General features: G+C 43.0%; 1 protein-coding gene and 1 pseudogene across 1 annotated transcript in view; both read left to right on the forward strand.

Moving 5' to 3' along the window:
- HS3ST4 (heparan sulfate-glucosamine 3-sulfotransferase 4) overlaps positions 1-20658 on the forward strand; it is a 384984-nt gene that overhangs the window by 37357 nt on the left and 326969 nt on the right. The window lies entirely within an intron of this gene.
- On the forward strand, positions 2454-2571 carry LOC131741920 (5S ribosomal RNA; annotated as a pseudogene).

Consider the following 20658-nt stretch of genomic DNA (forward strand, 5'->3'; position numbering starts at 1 on the left):
CGGAGCACAGGCTCTGGACGCGCAGGCTCAGCGCCCAGCCGCTCCGTGGCATGTGGGATCTTCCCAGACCGGGGCACGAACCCGTGTCCCCTGCATCGGCAGGTGGACTCTCAACTACTGCACACCAGGGAAGCCTGAGCCTGTGTCTTTTGATTGGAGCATTTAATCCATTCATTTTTAATTAAGGTAATTATCTATTTGTATGTTCCTGTTACCATTTTCTTAATTGTTTGGGGTTTGTTTCTGTCGGTCCTTTTCTTCTCTTGTGTTTCTTCTCTAAGAACACTTAGGGAAGTTCCTTTAGTATTTGTTGTAGAGCTGGTTTGGTGTTGCTTAATTCTCTTAGCTTTTGCTTGTCTGTAAAGCTTTTGATTTTTCCGTCGAATCCAAATGAGATTCTTGCCAGGTAGAGTAATCTTGGTTGTATGTTCTTCCCTTTCATTACTTTAAATATGTCATGCCACTCCCTCTGGCTTGTAGAGTTCCTGCTGAGAAATCACTTGTTAAGCTTATGAAAGTTCCCTTGTATGTTACTTATTGTTTTTCCCTTGCTGCTTTCAGTAATTTTTCTTTGTCTTTAATTTTTGCCAATTTGATTACTATGTGTCTCCGCGTGTTTCTCCTTGGGTTTATCCTGTATGGGACTCTCTGCACTTCCTGTACTTGGATGGCTATTTCCTTTCACATGTTGGGGACGTTTTTGAATACAATCTCTTCAAATATTTTCTCTGGTCCTTTCTCTCTCTCTTCTCCTTCTGGGACCCCTATAATGTGAATGTTCTTCCATTTAATGTTGTCCCAGAGGTCTCTTAGGCTGTCTTCATTTCTTTTCATTCTTTTTTCTTTATTCTGTTCCATAGCAGTGAATTCCACCGTTCTGTCTTGCAGGTCACTTATCCGTTGTTCTGCCTCAGTTATTCTGCTATTGATTCCTTCTAGTGTGTTTTTCATTTCAGTTATTGTGTTGTTCATCTCTGTTTGTTTGTTCTTTAATTCTTCTAGGTCTTTGTTAAATGTTTCTTACATCTTCTCTATCTTTGCCTCCATTGTTTTTCCAAGGTCCTGGATCATCTTCACTATCATTCTGAATTCTTTTTCTGGAAGGTTGCCTATCTCCATGTCATTTAGTTGTTTTTCTGGGGTTTTATCTTGTTGCTTAATCTGGTACATAGCCCTCTGCCTTTTCATCTTGTCTATCTTTCTGTGAATGTGGTTTTTGTTCCACAGGCTGCAGGACTGTAGTTCTTCTTGCTTCTGCTGTCTGCCCTCTGGTCCACACACTTTACTATGATAAAGTCAGTATATCTGAATTCAGCATTACAGACCTTATGGAAACAATGGGGTGAGCTTGAAGAGAGAAGGTTTGGCTCCATGTGGAGACCCTGGGAATGTGCATTATACACTTCACACCACTTATCACCTGAATTAACTACTCTTCTGTTTTCATTAGATTTTCAGTAGATTTTATATTCAGGGTCCAATCACAAGATTGCCAAATCCTAGCTCTGTGACCTTGGGCTAATTGCTTGACTTCTCTGAACTTTATTTTTTCATCTAAAAAGTGAAAAGTATAATACCTTTGTCATAGGGCTGTTGATTGGGTTAAAGGAGATCAATTATATCAAGTGCCTAGCCTGATGGCTGCCCCTTGGTAGATCCTGGTTAACTGAAAGCTGTTTCTTGTTATGATGATATTCTGGTAGGAGAGACCTCCTGTTAGGAAAGTGTCAGTGGGAATTAAGAAGGTATCTGGGCTGTGCAGGGTCGGGAGGGCCATAGCAACAACACCTTCAGGAATAAGGACTCAGAGACTCAGTGGGGAAGTGGATGTACAAACCAAGATTCTAGGAGAATCTCCAGTGTTTGTTTCTTTGTGTCTTCTGTTCTCAGTATTGTTAACTAGTAAACCCTTAAGAAGTTTTAATCCTATGGGTTTTGAGGGGACATGAAGGAAGAGTCTGGAGAGGTGAGGCCCCACTGAGCAGCCAGGCTGGGAGCAGCAAACCAAGGAATTAAGTAGGGAAATTAGGAGTTTTTTCCTGGGATCTTTTCCTGAAAAAGAAATGGGACTCAGAGAAAGACAACTATTATATGATATCATGTATATGTGGCATCTAAAAAATAATACAAATGAACTTATTTACAAAACAAAAACGTACTCACAGACATAGAAAACAAAGGGGAAAGGGGGGAGGTATAAATAAGGAGTATGGGATTAACAGATATGTACTACTATATATTAAAATAGATAACAATAAAGTTTTACTGTATAGCACCGGGAACTATATCCAATATCTTGTCTTAACCTCTAATGGAAAATAACCTGAATCAATCAATCAATCTATCTATCTATCTGAATCACTTTGCTGTACACCTGAAACTAACACAATATTGTAAATCAACTATAGTTCAGTTTTTAAAAAGTGCACCTATTATAAAAGCAAACCATTGTACTCTACAGCCATAACACCCTGAGTGCACTCGATCTCATCTGATCTCAGAAGCTAGGCAGGGTAGGCCTGGTTAGTACTTGGATGGGAGACCACCTGGGAATACCGGGTGCTGTAGGCTTAAAAAACAAAAAAAGCAAACCATTGCATAAAGCTTTCTTTTTAAAAATTAATTAATTAATTAATTTTTTGCTGTGCTGGGTCTTCGTTGCTGCACACCGGCTTTCTCTAGTTGTGGTGAGCGGGGGCTACTCTTTGTTGCAGTGTGTGGGCTTCTCATGGTGGTGGCTTCTCTTGTTGCAGAGCATAGGCTCTAGGTGCGGGCTTCACTAGTTGTGGCATGCAGGCTCAGTAGTTGTGGCTCACAGGCTCTAGAGCACAGGCTCAGTAGTTGTGGCGCACAGGCTTAGTTGCTCCTCAGCATGTGGGATCTTCCCCGGGGCAGGGCTCGAACCCGTGTCCCCTGCATTGGCAGGCGTATTCTTAACCACTGCATCACCAGGGAAGTCCTGCATAAAACTTTGACTGACTAATTGGCAGTGTTCCTTCAGATAATATGTATTAGAGAAGAGACCAAGTATAATTTAAGATGTGTCGACTCTGAAACTATTGCTGTTTTTCTTTCTTGGCCCATACCTTTTTCCACCTTAAAAAAAATAATTGTGATTAAATAAAAATAACATAAAATTAGAAAAAAAAAAAAGAAATGGAACAGTGTTTGGGAAATGACCCCAGGCATCTCATGGTGTGAAATCCTGTGGTTTCCTTCTCTGGCTACAACTTCTACATATGTGTGTATTGAACCCTCCAAAATCCCACTCTTGCTATCAACTCCATAGCACACCTGCATCATTTTGATTTGGGAGATGTGGTAAAGCATGGAATAGAATGCAGGTTCCATCCGAGTGCCTGGATTTCCATCCTCTTTTGATGAAGTGTAGTTCGGTTTAACGATACCACCTGGGCAGGCAGAGAAACGATAGAGAGGAAGTTACTTTCTGGGATTTCAATCCCAAAGACAGATTTCCAAGTACAAGTTAGTGATGCCTTGTATTGTGAGAGACTTGAAGCCTCAGATTGTCACGCATTTCCTTTCCCCTTTTGTTGTCATGGGGACTTCTTTTCCCTGACTTATTACATCTTGCTCTTCAGCAAAAATTTTATTGCTTCGGGACCATCGAATGTCGGGTGGGACATTTTTCACTGCTCATGGTGTAATACTCAGAGGTAATTTCTTTCAAATGATTTTTGCTTGAAGTGGTTTTCAATGAATTGAGAAGGGTTAAGAGTATGAATGGAGGCCTGAGTTTCTAGTATTGGGTCCAGGCATGGAGCGTATCCCCTCGGCTTTGCCAGAGCATTCAACGTGGTTGTACAATTTCCCTGGCAGTACAGAAATAGGCAGCAATCCATTTTATCCTCTTGTTTGACCACAAAAAGAAAGAAAAGTATTATTTAATGCTGTAATCTATTTAAGTCTCTTCCAGATCACTTTTGAAAACTTTATTTTATTTCTGAAATGGAATGTTTTCATCAGAAGGGAAGAGTTACGATTTCTCAATGGTGGAGGTTAGTCGTTGTACTGGGGTAACAGTTAGACAAAGCAGTCTCAATGACGGCATGATAGAATCTTCATTGATGCCCTGGGTGTTGCAGGGACAGCCTCTGATTTTTATGTTTTCTATGTCTTTCGAGGCTCTTGTATACGTGGTATTTTCTTTCCTGCTGTTACTTTGAGCCCAAAGAGCAAGAAATTTGGCACTAGAACAATTCCTTGGCTTTTTTTCTTCTTGTTTCATTTTATTCCTTCCCTCCCTCCCCCTTCCCTCCTTCCTTTCCTCCCTTCCTCCCTTTTTCCTTCCTTCCATCCCTCTCTCCCTCCCTTCCTTTCTTTCTTTCTTCCTGCCTCCCTTCCTCCTATCCCCCCCCCCTCTCCCTCCCTGCCTGGGTTGGGTATCTCCAAAACCACCTTCCTGTTTGATGATTTTCAAACAGGACTCACAGAACTCAGAAAAGATGTTATACTCCCAGTCAGGAAAGGATGCACATTATTACCCAGGAAAAAGGAAAAAGACATAGAGGGCAGAGTCCGGGAGAAACCAGACCCAAGCTTACAGTTGTGTTCTCCCAGTGGAGTTGCACAGACAGCACTAATTCTCCCAACAACAGTGACAGATGTGCTAAGTGTTGCCAACCAGGGAAGCTCACCGAGACTTGATGTCCAGGAATTGTACTGGCGACCAGTCACCTAGACATGGAGTGTCCGACTGATGACGTTTAGCAACTCAGCCTCCAGGATCTGCCCTTCTAAAGGTCCAACTGATTTGGCATGGCTCAGGGCCCCAGGCAAACAAAAACAGCTGTTCACTGTAAATCGCAGTGTCAGCATAAATTGTTTGTCATGGTCCACTGTCTCAGGTATACAAAGACACTCTTATCACGTAGGGTATTCCAAGGGTTCAGAGTTTGTCTCCCAGGGTGTGGTCAAGGGTCAGTGTTTTCTTTGGAGTGTGCAAGGTTTGGGGACCCCAGGCCTGCTGAGTAAACCCTTTAGTGCACACTCCCACACCAGCACAGATTCTAGGTCAGGCGAGTGCAAGCTGATGGGAAAATAAAGATGCTTTCTTATACTATATGCAAATCTGAAGACTTGCTTTCATCTCTTTGCTGTCCCACAGTGAGCAAACCACTTGGTTAGACTCTACCTTGGGAGGATAAATCTTTTCACAATGTTTGCAAAGGAGCCGTTTCATCATATTGCTGCATTTTTCACTTGGCCTCTCCTGATGCAAAATTGGGGTGGAAATATTGCAAGACCCACAAGGGATATGACTAGAGGTGGCCTGCCCTCTCTTAGGATTCCAGGGAGCAAGTTTCAGTCAAAGTAACTGGAGCGGGCTTTCCAATTTTGAAACGTATGTCTTTAAAACAAATATTCTAAAGCAAATACTGTAGCTTTTCCCTCTCCCTTCCTTTCTCTCAGCCCTTTTCCTGCCCCGTAAACCCTGGGCACCAGATGAGCTTTAGGAGAGATTGTCAAGTAGGTGGTACTTTTTGGAGGCAGTTTAAATCAGCTACCTCTTTACATTGGATGAATTCTCTCAACACATGTCTGCTCAAATAAATTGATATTCTCGTCCTGATGACTCACTTGGTGAACTACATTGTGATGCCATCTCTTTGGCTGACCCTTGTAACTCTGCCACCCAAACAGTGGGAAATGCATGGTTATTTTCATGCTAACAAGCACTGGAGAGCGACAAGTTTTCTTTTCGCCCCAGCTATTCACCGTGATACCCATTGACTTTCGGCTGGCATTCTGGGTGTCACAGTGGATGGGCAGAGCCTGAGTGACCCCATGGAGCTCTTGACACCCTGAAGCGGCCTTAAGAAATGGGTTTTGGTGATAAGCTCATGCAGTCTTGACTGGTTGAACAACAGAACTCAAAAAACATCCCACTACTTGAATAGGACCAGTTAGATTTCTGGAAGGAGGTAGGGTTGCGTGGGTTATTGGAAGCCCCGGGTTTTTTTTTTTTTTTTTTTTTTTTTTTTTGCGGTACGCAGGCCTATCACTGTTGTGGCTTCTCCCGTCGCGGAGCACAGGCTCCGGACGCGCAGGCTCAGCGGCCATGGCTCACGGGCCCAGCTGCTCCACGGCATGTGGGATCCTCCCAGACGGGGGCACGAACCCTTGTCCCCTGCATCGGCAGGCGGACTCTCAACCACTGCGCCACCAGGGAAGCCTGGAAGCCCTGTGTTTTAATTGCTGACCTTGCTCCTGCTGCTTCCTAGCTGTGGAACTTGGGGCATGTCATCTAACCCTTCAGACTGTCTGTTTCCTCATCAGTTACAGGAGGGTAACAGTAGTACCTACTTCATGGCATAGTTATGCTGATTAGTAGGTTAGAGCAAGTAAGGCTTTCCACACTGTGCTTAGCAAGTAGTACACAGCCATGTAATGGCAACATCCACAACCTAGATGTCCATCGACAGAGGAATGGCTGAAGAAGATGTGGTGTATATAGACAATGGAATATTACCCAGCCATAAAAATGAATGAAATAATGCCATTTGCAGCAACATGGATGGACCTAGACATTATCATACTAAGTGAAGACAGAGAAAGACAAATATCATATGATATCACTTATATGTGGAATCTAAAAAAAATGATACAAATGAACTTAGAAAACAGAAATAGACTCACAGACTTTGAAAACAAACTTATGGTTACCAAAGAGGAAACGTGGTGGGGAGGGATGAATTAGGAGTTTGGGATTAACAGATATACACTACTATACGTAAAATAGATAATAAACAAGGACCTACTGTATAGCACAGGAAACTCTACTTAGTATTCTGTAATAACCTATATGGGAAGTAATCTGGAAAAGAATGGATATGTGTATGTGTATAAATGAATCACTTTTCTGTACACCTGAAACTAAAATAACATTGTAAATCAACTATAATATAAAATAAAATTTTAAAAAATGGCAACATCCATTGTTGCTAACATCAGTAATCATAGTAAAAATAATACATTCTGATATTAAATTGATAGTGTGCTAAGGAGCTCCATACCTACCTTGTAGATTTATAGATTATAGGTGCCTTCCCAATAAGACAGTCTCTGAGATCCACCTCATGTAGAGGATTTCTAGAACCTTTTGCCTAGGCTTCCTCTTCCTCCAGGATATGGGGAAATGGGAACAGTGGATGGTATATTTTAGAGATTATCAAAAGGGAAGCACATGCATCTTATTATTTTAGAAGTGCCAGTAAACTGGTGATGTGAGATGCACTCTTAGTATCTTTGGTTGTTCCTCTGGGTCATCTTGGCTCTTTCCATCTTGAGCCTGGGCTCAGGTAACTGGATTTGTTACATATCCCCCTTTCTCAGGCATCTTGGCGCAGGGTACCAGGAGTTCACTGGGAGTCACCTGTCTGCCAGGAGACACCCATGCACAAGCCACCACTGGACACCCGTCTGTATTTGGGCTTGTTTCCTCGGGTATCTGAGCCTCAAGCCTGGTTATGTAGCATCACATTTTACAAGGTAGTGAGTGGGACTCTTTAAAATGACTCAGGTTTCGTGGTTCCTAAAGAAGCTGCATGAGAATTTATCTCCAGTCTAGGCTCCAGGATTAAACATCCTGGTGTTAGAAAAAAGAGCAGTGCTGGAAGTTGGCAGGCTTGGTTTCTGGCCTTTGTCCTGTCCCAAATTTTTAAATGAATTTTTTGGGAAAAAAAAATTACTTCCCATCTGTGGGTCTCAGTTTCCCTTTCTGAAAAAGGGTGGGGAAGCAGAGGAGACTAAATTGGTTAACAGGTGAGTGCAAAAGTCTGGGCGTGAGTTAGGCTGGGTTCTTTCAGCTCAAAAGCATGTGGCAGTGGCGTGTGATTGGTGCATGCAGGCTGCCTGAATTCCGGGCTTAGAGGCTGCTTACTGGCTGTGTTATCTTGGACAAATTACTGAACCTTTCTGTTTCTCTGTTCCTTCTTTTTAAAAATTTGGATAGTCGTAGTATCTAGGACTGAATGGGTGAAATAAAGGTAGTGTGCTTAGAATGGCACCTGGCATCTATAGTGATGCTGCATGCGTGATGGATGTATTATTAACTATGTGGGGATTAAGTTCACTCCTGCAAAGGAATGTGCTCTCTCTAAATGTTTTTTAAAACATGACCCTCTCGGTCTATCTTTATAGACATTTATTTCCTAAAAGAAAAGAAACAGACTCATGTGATCGTAAATAGCTGACCTTTGGCCTTGGTGCAGGGGCCACACTGGGACTGCGGAGGCCGGGCAATTTTAGGCTCCACCCTGTGGTGCAGCCCTTACTATTTTCTGGCCCTTCGCCGCCATGTGCAGTGTGTACTCAAAGTTGCCAAAGCTTCCATTATGAAAGAAAAACCAGAGATCTGAGTTTGTATACGAAATCTCCCAGTTTTTTAGATGGTTACAAAAGTGTAAAATCGCAAGATGGGCCAAACAGACCCAGCTGTGCAGGACTCCTGGATTTGATCCTAGATCTCAGAGGCCCACATCCTCATTTGGAATGAGGGCCCAGGCCCCTAGAGAAGCATGAATAGACGTGTAGACTTGGGGCAGAGCTAGGACTGGAAACCAGGCCCTAACTCCCAGCCCCAGGGCTGTCTACCATTAACCGTTTATCCAATACATATTGATTGTGGGCTTGTGTTCCAGGCACTAAGGGAGGTGCTGGGTATACAGTGGAGCCCAGGAAAGACACAATTCCTCTCCCTTAAGGAATTTACAGTGTAGTGGAGCCATAAACAAGCCAACAATCCCGGGCCTTTCTGATTCCCCTAGGAGCCTGCAGCTGGTGTAATGAGCAGACCTGTGTGATCTGGACAGATGAGCTAGTCAATTCAGGTGATCCTTCCTGTGTGACACAAATGTATCCCAACAGAAGCCTTTGAGAGAGAGAGAGAGAGAGAGAGAGAGAGCGCGAGCGAGCAAGAGAATGCTAGAAACCAAAGGGGGCACCTGATGGTGGGGATTTCAGGCTTTATTGTGGGAGTGATGAGGGGACCAATAGCCACATTGGCCCAATAGAATTTTCTTGTGCATCTTACATTATTCCCCTGAGACACTCATGCCAGGCTATGGGGGGCTGACCTTACCAGGAGTCCTGTCTACAGTGGAGTGTGCTTTGTGAATTCTGAACCAGGCTTTGATCTAGAAAAGCTTTGGCAATGTAATTGATCTCCTAGGGTGTTGCAATGAGTATACTTCCGGTGTGTGTGCATGGAAGACCTTGGCTGCCAGCCACTTACACTCTTGCAGAAAAAGTCTCATTCAAAGCTTGGATAAGAGGCCGACACGGTCCACCTGCCTGAACATTTAGGTCATCAGCACTACAGGATATAGTAGTGTACAGGATTCCCCCGCTATCCGAAAGTAGAGCATGAAACATTTTGTAAGTTGAAATGGCGTAAAGCGAAGAAGCCATTACCTTAGGACACATCTTGCTCACAGATACACAGAATCAATTGAGATAAAGCACAGGTGCTTACAGACACATGTCCGGGCTGTGGCGGCTTGATGCCGAGATGCTGAATGGGGTTCCTGGGGAAGGTACTTGCTGCAGGGGGTATGCCCTGCCTCTGTAACGGCTGGACTTGCTGCAAAAACAAGCCCTGAATGCTGTTTTTGCTTTTCACCTTTTTTCATAACAGTGAAAATCCTCTTCAGATTTCTTTCAGTTAGAGAAAATAGATACTCATGTAGGTATTTTGTAAAAGCGAAGTGGAGTAAAGCAAACTTTTGAAATTAGAGGATACCTGTATAATGTTTGTAAGTGAGGGCTCTGTCTATTGCAAGTGACATTATCCTTCCCCAAGAAAGGAATTGATTTGCTTAACTAACTGAAAAATCTAACATTGTGTAGAGGTTTAAGGCAAAGCTAGATCCAGGGATTCAAAACCACCTGGGCTCTATCTGTCTCTACATCTTTGCTCTGCTCTGCGCTGGCTTTGTTCTCGGGCAGGCCTCCTCTATGGGGTGGCTGCCAGTAATTCCAGGCTTACTTTCCCATGACCCGCCCATAGCAGAGGAGAGGGAACGCGGCAGAAGTCCCGAGGCTGATTCTCACTGGCCCTGATCGGGCTGTGTACCCATCCCTGAACCAATCACTGTGAACCTAATGGCACAGACCCGGGTCTCCTGCCATCCCTGTAGCTAGGCTGGAGGCATCTTGCACCAAACCACACAGACTGAGAAGGAGGAGGGATGTTCCCCGAAGGGAAGTTGGGGTACTAATTACTAGAAGATGGAAGAATAAAACCTAGGCAGAGAGGCTCTGATGGGCCAAATTCTTTGCCTAAGATCTTGCAACAGTTTAATTTTTTTTTTTTTTTTTTTTTTTTGCGGTACGCGGGCCTCTCACTGTTGTGGCCTCTCCTGTTGCGGAGCACAGGCTCCGGACGCACAGGCTCAGCGGCCGTGGCTCACGGGCCCAGCCGCTCCATGGCATGCGGGATCTTCCCGGACCGGGGCACGAACCCGTGTCTCCTGCATTGGCAGGCGGACTCTCAACCACTGCGCCACCAGGGAAGCCCCAACAGTTTAATTTTTTTCATCAGGTTCCATCCAACTTTGCAGTGCTTCTCACGAATCCGTCTCCATCTGTCCCAGTGCAGGTTTCATCCCTTCATGCCTCTGAGTGGCCTCCAGATGGGCCTCCCCATGGTGTCTGAGCAGAGGTCAAAGGATGTTTTCCAAGACTGTATTAGGGTTCTCCAGAGAAACAGAACCAATTTCTATATCTACACCTATATCTGTATCTATATCCATCATCTATAGGAAGATACTAATTTATTATAAGGAATTGGTTCATGTGATTACAGAGGCCAAGAAGTCCCATGATCTGCTATCTGCAAGGCGGGGAACCAGGAAAGCTGGTGGTATGTAATTTATCCCGAGTCCGAAGGCCCAAGAACCAGGAGTACCAATGTCTGAGGACAGGAGAAGGTGGGCGTCCAGCTCAAGCAGAGAGAGCAAATGTGCCCTTCTTCCATCTTTCTGTTCAATTCCGGCCCTCAAAAGCATGCGTGATGCCCGCCCACACTGGTGAGAGTGGATCTTCTTTGCCCAGTCTGCTGATTCAAATACTTACCTCTTCTGGAAAGCCCCTCACAGACACACCCAGAAATCATGTTTTACCAGCTCTCTGGGCATCCCTTAGCCCAGTCAAGTTGATGCTTAAAAGGAACTCTTGCAAAGGCAGAGTGAGGAGGCTGATTGGCGTGATGATCCAAAACAATGTTGCAAGACCATGTTTTTGAGGATGGGACCACCCTTGGCCGTCGTGTCCCTGCAGAGTGACCTTGGCCCTTTAAATATTGGAGTGGTTCATTTGAAGTGAGAAAAGAAACCGGGCCACGTGAAGTTACTTATTAACATCTGTGAAGTGGAGTTCATCCTGTGGATTTTAGACTGCTGCTGTGAGATTCCTTGCTGTATAGCACATATAAAATTCCTGGCGCCGGTTGGATGTTCAGTAAAGGTTCTCAGATTTCCTCGAATCTATAATGTGCGCTCTTATTTACTCTTAGGATCACTAGGAATAGAGCATTGCTAATTAAACCGTGGCGGTACTTTTACATGTAGACTTTTAAAATTTCACATTTATTGGAAAGAGCATCCTTATGCTTGAACATTTATCTTCCATCACTCTTGTGCATTCATACATCAGAAAAAAATAAATGAGATAAATTGGTCCATGGATTCCTGACATTTCTTATTCAAAGTTTGACCCTTCTAAGCCACCCCCAGTTAGCAGTGGGCCTTCTCTTGCATGTTTCGTGCTATCATTCTTAATTCCACCTAGGCTGTTGCTCTGGCAGCATTTCTTAAAGAGTGCTCCATGCGTGCCCTCAGGATTTTCTTCCAGGCTGCTACTAGTTTTGACACAGACTCAGGCAGTGACAGTATGTGATGATGATGTGAGACACATTTTGATTTCAGCTAGGTTGAAATGTGAATAAAAAGATACATTTTAGGATTGATGAAATATTGTAGTTTGCTCACTTTCCTCTCCTCCCAGCTTTGCTAATTGCAGCACCAGGGCAGCAAAATGTCATCAGATTGCCCATAGAATTGTATCCCCTTTCCTGGTGCTGTACAGAAAGTGTGTAACTGTGGCTTCTGTGGTCTGTTCATCCTCTGTCTCCTGTATGAAATCTTCTCAGCTGACAGCAAGCAAACTCAGTATGCCACAGCTAAGCATATATGGCTATGAAGTCAACTCTCGCCTCTTTCCCCATCACTCATTATATGCCAAGCACACTGGCCTTCTTGCTGTTCATTGCACAGCCCAGGCTTGTTTCTAACTCAAGGCCCTGGCTTTTGTTCTGTGCTGTATCAGTGGTTCTCAACAAGGGGAGTTATAGCCCTTCCTCTAGGGAAAAGAGTGGAAACATCTTTGGCTACCCCAATGACTACCTAGAGGACCCTACGGATATTGGGTACGGGGGAGGGTCAAGGGATGCTAAATGTCCTGCCATGCTCAGGACAGACCCACACAAGAAAAACAATCCCATGCCAAATGCCAATAGCATCCCGTTCGAGAAAACCTGACCTCAGTGGCTTTTGCCCTTGGCTTTGCATGGCTGTCTCTTCCTTTTCACTCATTCATGGTGTGAATGGTACCCTCTAGAAGTGTTCAGAGCATAACCTGCCTGCATAGGCTGCAGCCTTGCTCCCTCCAGCCTGGGTCACTTTCTGTCATACTGCTTAGTTTATTTCCACCATAGTACTTGTCACTGCCTGAGATTATCTTGTTTGTTCATCTGATTATTACTATTTTCATTGTAATACAGTTGACTTACAATACTGTATTAGTTTCAGCTGTACAACATAAAGACTTGATAGTTTTATAGATTATACTCCATTTAATGTTGGCTCTATTCCCTGTGCAGTACATTACATCTTTGTTACTTATTTATTTTATACCTAGTGGTTTGTACCTCTTAATCTACCTCTTCACCTATGTTGCCCTTCCCCCATGCTTCTCCCCTCTGGTAACCACTAGTTTGTTCTCTATGTCTGTGAATCAGTTTCTGTTTTGTTATATTTTTTAGATTCCACATATACTTGAAAACATGCGGTATTCGTCTTTCTCTGTCTGACTTATTTCACTAAATATAATACCCTCCATGTCCATTTCTGTTGCTGCGAATGGCAAAATTTCATTCTTTTTTATGGCTCAGTAATGTTCCATTATATATAGGTGTATATATGTGTATACACAGACACACACACATACACCACAGCATCTTTATCCATTCATCAGTTGATGGACACTCAGGTCGCTTCCATGGAGGTTCTTCAAAAAATTAAAAATAGAACCACCATATGATCCACCAATTCTGATATTTAGCCAAAGAAAATGAAAAGACTAATAGGAAAATATAGGTGCACCTCAGGGTTCATGGCAGCATTATTACTTTGTTATTTTTGGTTTGTGTCCTTCCACTAGTATATACATTGAGAGCAAGGATCTTGCCTGTTTTTTTTACTGCTATATCCTCAGCATCCAGAACAGAACCTCACACTTAATAAATATTTATTGAATAAGTGAACAAATGGATGAAGAATCAGGATTGTCTACTAATTATCTCAAGCCTCCAGTTAGACAGGAAGCTGTTTGTAACCTGCCCATTTTCCCTCTTTAGCGAATGACACACTGGGAAAAAAAAAAAAAAAAAAAAAAAAAAAAAAAAAAAAAAAAAAACAACCCAAAAGATTACCCAATAGTTGGCTGTCGTAGTGATGGTCTGCCATCCCTGTTTCTGTTTTCTAAGGAACAGTGTCATCGCTCATCAGTGTCAAAGTGAATTGGATGGGTGATGTCTTAAGCTGATGGTTTCCTGAAAAGTGCTTTCTGGAGCACAGCTCCCTGAAAGTCTCTGTCTATTTGGGATGGCAAAACGTGAGGAGGATTATGTTTTTGGTTATTGAAAGATGTTCTTTCCACTTAAGCGTTCTTTGAGATCTCAAGTGTGAGTTCACAGACCTTTTGATTACAGGGGAGCAAAGATGCATTGGCGTCTTCCTGTGGTTGAAGTATTTAAAGTATTGGCACCCTTCAAGGCCTCCTCCGGAAAGGCAGAGAGGAGACACAGGAGGGACTATTTAACCAGTGCTCAGGACGCGTTTCTGCCTGTTCCCTTAATATAGGTATTTGCCTGCTCCGAACAGGTCGAGTCTCGGATGGGATGAGCCTCAAAGATCTTCGGTTCCAAGTGACTCCTTTTCAAGACGTTGAATTAACTTGGTCGAGGTGGTACAAGTTATTGATAGTTAGAAGCAGAGCCACGATTGGCAGTCAGATATTCTGGTTGTGGCTTCTTTCATGGAGAGGAGTCTAGTTGATGTCATGGTGGCTGGTTTAAACCACGCAGAATGAAAGGATAATTGAGTGATCACTCCTTTGTGGTAAGCACTTTCCATGCCGTTTTCTGACTCAATCCCAACGACCTGTGATTATGTCACCCCTTATATAGATGCAGAAACTGAAGCTCACAGAGGTGAGATGACTTGCCCGAAGTCACACAGTGTCAGGTCCGGGGACTCTCATCTTCCCTGCCCTCCCAAACGCACATTCTGTTTGTTTGTTTGTTTGTTTGCGGCACGCGGGCCTCTCACTGTTGTGGCCTCTCCCTTTGCGGAGCACAGGCTCCGGACACGCAGGCTCAGCGGCCGTGGCTCACGGGCCCAGCCGCTCCGCCGCGGCATGTGGGATCTTCCCGGACCGGGGCACGAACCCGCGTCCCCTGCATCGGCAGGCGGACGCTCAACCACTGCGCCACCAGGGAAGCCCCAAATCCACATTCTTAATTGCTGTAGTGGATGAGGTTTCCTCCTCTCCCCTTAATTTACTTCTAAATTTCTGTTTGCTAAGATCCAGGGAAAGAAAGAGTATATAAAGGGGATATATAGTTGAAAGATATGGTGAGAGTTTCTCATTTCTGAGCCTATCAGAGATTTTTAGTTTCTGTCTAGAATCTGTGACTATTATATTTCTGATTATACTATACAGTTTTGTGTGTGTGTGTATAAGTTCCTTTTGTGAAAAGTATTTGAATTGAAGAGATTTCTATTTTTGAGTCATTTTCTTCTTTCCTTCTCATGCAGGGCTTCAGCAAATGTTGCAAAATCAATTATACACAGACATTTTCCATCCCATTTTTCATTCGAGCATCAGAGATGGATAATAACTTTTTTTTTATTACTTTAAATGATGTACTACTCCTCAGTCCTTTTTGTTTTGTTTTGTTTTCATATAAAGGAAAGCATTTACCTTGCCAAGATTTGATTTTAAGTGCCAGCACTGCATTTCCTTAAAGGGTACATTCGAGAAAGAAGGAGGGGGGAGCAGTAGGCCAAGATTGTCAAGATTATACGTGGCTGAACAAAGTACTTTGAGGGTACCTCTTCTTAATGAACTTGATTGAACTTCAGATTCAGTAAGCTTTAAACATAAAGGGAGGCTATGATACCCATCTGTCTTTGAAATAATAGTAAAAAAAATAATAGTAAAAAAATGCTCTGTGGCTCTAGCCGCATTATTGCCTGTATTATTTCATTTAATTGATGTGAAATAATCCAGTGAGGTTTGTTTCTACCAAGAATGTGCCTGCCTCTGTGCTAGGTGCTGCCATGTGGGGAAGCACATTTCTTGCTCTCAAGCAATTTATGATGTAGTAGAGAGGCATGGATACATAAAGAAACAGGTATCTCTGAGACATAGATGATGTATTGACCTTTGCTTTCAGTGGCAAATGACAAAAAACAACTGAAAAGGAGAATTTATTTGCTCACATAAATGAAAAATCTAGGGGGTATATGTAAATACTTAAATAGCAGGATGTGGGAGTACAAATGTCCCCCCCTCGCCCCAGCCAATCCCTTGGCTTTACTTTTTTTTCGCATTGGTTCATTTATGGGCAAGCTCTCCCCATAGCGGCAAAGATGGTCCTGGTAGCTCCTTGAATTCATCTCACTGGCTTAGATACCCAGGGTGGTAAAGAGGAAGTATCTTTCTAATAATTCACCAAACGTTTCAGTGTTGATTCTCATTAGACCCACTTGGGTCTTACGTTTGTTCACCCTAAACCAACCGTGGTGATCAGGGGAAATAGGCTATGCTTATTGGCCAGGTTTGAAATACGGGCAGCCTTGGATTCTCCAGGGAATGGGGTCAACCACTCCAGGAAAACATGACAGAGAGGGATGGTTCTCAGAGGAAAATGGGGTGCTTTTGGAAGAATAAGGGAGAGTGGATTCTTGGCAAACAAAAGCAACAGAGATCTCACACTTCTCAGTTATTCAACCCTTTGAAAGATTCTTGTGCTATCTTCTGGAGCATGAGGCTATTTCCATGCTTAGCTGCCACTGGGGTTTCTCTTTCTACTCTCTGTGTGCAATGCTTGGTTCATGGTTTCAGCCTTAGCCTCTGCCTTCTTCGGTCTCTGCTTTCTAGCTTCTCAAATGTGAATGCTTCATGGCTTCATTGGTCACATATATCCAAAGAGTGATTTCAAATTCTTTATATCTAGCCTTGACCTTTGTGACAAACGCGTGCCTCTGATTTCTAATGTTTCTCTTGAACTACCTTCCAGTTGTGTTACATTCACATCAGATTCTACATGTTACAAACCCAGCATATCAACAGTTCCACAAAACCAGAATCCCAGTGAGCTTCCCCAAAGTCCCAAGTCATTGAAGATATCAGAGGTCCTTCATACCCAGTTGTCACCTCAACATTCTAGACAGCTAATTGTTATGGTCTGCTCCGGTAACAGGATAATCGTAGGAAGCCTTGCATGTTTCAGTGAGGAAGAGGCAGTGTAGCTGTCTGGTGATGAACACGTGGGCTTCCAGGGCCAGGACACGTGCCTTTGAATCTTGGCTTAGCATCCATTCTCTTATCTGTGTGACCTTGGGCGAGTTAGTTAACCTTTCTTTCTCAGTTTGCTCATCCATAAAAATAGGGATAATAATAGTAACTACTTAAGACTGTTGTGTGAATCAAATGAATTATACATATAAAGCACTCAGAAGAGTGTTATCACATAATCACTTTAAAATGTTAGATATTTATTTTGGGCACAAGGTGAGGTGTAAATCAATTAATCAATCAGCATATCAGAGAAGTCAGTATTTTGTAAGACAGTTCATTTTTTTGGTTGTTTGATGGGTCTTCTTATGCTGATTTCCATTGACTCTCACATCCTGTTCTACTTGCTGCTTCTGTAGCTACACAGAATGAGTCTTACTATTCTAGAACATGATGGCTTTGCAGATATTTCCCATCATCTGTATCATCCCATCCCAGTAAGCCCTTCCCAGGTTTAGATAGTCTAAATTCTTCAGTTGACATTTTCTAGGCCTTTGCCCACTCTCTCTATTCCTTTCTGGATCACCTCAATTTTGTCAACGTTCTTCTTCAAAATAGGTGTTCAGAGTAAATGCAGTATTTCATCCATTGTCTAAAAAGCCTGTCAGAAAGCTCATCTTCTTTGTTCTTTATACTCTACCTCCTTTAATGTAATTTGATATTGAATTAGTTTTTAAAAATTATCTACATCACAAGGTTGACTAAAATGAGTCCTGTGGTCAGCTAAGACTCCCAGTAGACTTTTCCATTCATCCCGATTTTGGCCAGGTATCTTTTTTTAAACTATTTTTTAAATTGAAGTGTAGTGGATTTACAATGTTGTATTAGTTTTAGGTGTACAACAAAATCATTCAGTAACACACACACATTCTTTTTCAGGTTCTTTTCCATTATAAGTTATTATAAGATATTTGAATATAGTTCTGTGCTATACAGTAAGTCTTTCTTGTTTATCTGTTTTATATATAGTAGTGTATATACGTTAATCCCAAACTCTTAATTTATCCCTCTCCCCCCTTTCCCCTTTGGTAACCATAAGATTGTTTTCTATATCTGTGAGTCTGTTTCTGTTTTGTAAATAAGTTCATTTGTATCATCTTTTTAGATTGCACATATAAGTGATATCATATAATATTTATCTTTCTCTGTCTGACTTCACTAGTATGATAATCTTGAGCTCCATCCGTGTTGCTGCAAATGGCATTATTTCATTCTTTTTTGTGGCTGAGTAATATTCCATTTTATATATACCACATCTTCTTTATCCATTCGTCTGTCAGTGGACATTTAGGTTGCTTCCATGTCTTGGCTATTGTAAATAGTGCTGCTGTGAACATTGGGGTGTGTGTATCTGTTCGAATTAGAGTTTTCTCCAGATATATGCCCAGGACTGGGATTGCAGGATCATGTGGTAACTTTATTTTTAGCTTTTTTAAGGAACCTCCATACTGTTCCCCAATTTACATTCCCACCAACAGTGTAGGAGGGTTCCTTTTTCTCCATACCCCAGATATCTTTTATAGTTGCCTGGAGTTTGATTCTCTCACCCAGCACACAGGATAATGAAACAAGCTTGGTGTGAAATACAAAATTAATAAACTGCATATATGAGACAGGGTTAGGTTTGCCTGCATCTAGTAGAAACATCCCAAATAACAGTGACTTAAAATAAGACAGAAGTCTGTTTTTCTCTTCAACATAAAAGAATTCCAGAGTTGAGCTTGTTCTAACATAGTCTATAAATTCTTCATGGCCATCAGGGACTCAGGCTCCTTTTAACAGGTGTTTCTCCATCTTTAATATGCTACCTCAGGGTTCAGGATAGCTTCTGGGACTCCAGCCATTGCAAGTGAGAGGCATAGAAAAGAGAAAATGAAGGTCACGTTTCTTCCTTTTTTTTTGCGGTACGCGGACCTCTCACTGTTGTGGCCTCTCCCGTTGTGGAGCGCAGGGCTCAGTGGCCATGGCTCATGGGCCTGGCCACTCCGCGGCATTTGGGATCTTCCCGGAGCTGGGCACAAACCCGTGTCCCCTGCATCAGCAGGCAGATTCGCAACCACTGTGCCACCAGGGAAGCCCAACTTGATAAGTTTTGATGAATATATACAGTCATGTGTACCGTCAAGGTATGGAACATTTCTATCACCCCCAAAGTTTCCTTGTTTCCCTTTGCTGTCCCCTCCCAAGAAATACGCTTTATGTCAGTTTTATATTTGCCTTGTCTAGGATTTCATATAAAAGACTATATAGTACATAGTCATTTATATACTGTTAAACTTGGAGATTTCACTGATCTACATGATTTCAATAAAAATAAGCTCTGACTTAACTGTTGTTTCATTTGGCTCTAATGTCTTAGTCTGGTGTCTATAGTATCATGGGACAGTTTATCAGATATTTGACAAATACTGAGACGCAAATGTCCACTGCATACAAGCTTTCGCCTCCATTTTCACCCGCTTAAGTCATCCTTTAGATCTTAGTATAGATTTCACTTCCACTGTAAAGCCGCCTTCACTCCTCTTGTCATGCATCAAATGTGCTTGTTCTATATGCTTCATTGTTCCATGGACTTACTTGTTGATTCTAAGCTTACTCTGGGTCTGCTCCCATTAGACTGTGGGCTCCTTAAGGACAGTGCATATTCTTTGCCTGTTATTGAATCCCCAGTGCCTATGCCAATATCTGGTTTTGTGAAAAGTATTTTCAAGGGATTGATTGAACACAGAATGGTGTTACAAGTGCAATAATTTGATGTAAAGTGCTACAGGTTGTGAAGGAATATGGCTGAGGAGATTCAGAGAGCGACTTATAGAAGTTGTCGTCAGGACCTTGAAGGAAATTTGCTAGGCAAAGAATGGGATGAGAGCATCCTGAGTAAAGCAGCCATTGTGTGCAAAAAGCATGGAATTATGAGTGGATGTGAGCTGTTTGAAGAGGAGAGAAGAGTCACAGGTGATCAGAGCATGAGGTGTGTAGCAAGCGAGGAGGGCATCAAGCTGTGAGCCAAAAGTTGATGTTAACCATTACAATGGTCAGAAAGAAGTGAGAGAAACTTATGTCTGACATGGAAAAATACCCTGGGCATTATTACCTGATACTCGTGTAACTCCTCTCTCCATTGGTTTCTGGCCAGTTAGAGGCTTGTGGACATGACAGTCAGAGATAGCCATGAGTGCTAGTTCCAAAGGCAGAGGTATGGATCGTTTTCAGCACCATGTTTGTGGACAGCACCTATTGCAATGATGAGCTTTTGCTGTCTTCTCTTTGTTTCCATGCTGGATATATGGCAGGATGGGACTCTGAACCTGTGGTCCAGGGCTTCCCTGGTGGCGCAGTGGTTGAGAGTCCGCCTGCCGATGCAGGGGACGCGGGTTCGTGACCAGGTCCGGGAAGATCCCACATGCCGCGGAGTGGCTGGGCCCGTGAGCCGTGGCCGCTGAGCCTGCGCGTCCGGAGCCTGTGCTCCGCAACGGGAGAAGCCACAACAGTGAGAGGCCCGCGTACCAAAAAAAAAAAGATAGTAATAAATCTGTGGTCCAGAGCATCTATACTTCAGAATCAAAAAGTAACAGGTACCTCACTGGCCCAGGGGTATTGCGTTTCTCCATTGAATCCTCTCAGCTCTTCTCAGGTAGATGCCATTTTTACTTCTCTTTCTGTAGAATGGTGAACTGAGGCCCAGAGACAAGAGATGGGTGGCAGATATAGGACTCAAGCTTGGGTCTTCATGACACCAATATCTGTGCTCTGAGCCACTACACTTGTCTTATA

This window comes from Kogia breviceps, chromosome 14 (genome assembly GCF_026419965.1).
Source record: "Kogia breviceps isolate mKogBre1 chromosome 14, mKogBre1 haplotype 1, whole genome shotgun sequence".
Classification (NCBI taxonomy): Eukaryota; Metazoa; Chordata; class Mammalia; order Artiodactyla; family Physeteridae; genus Kogia; species Kogia breviceps.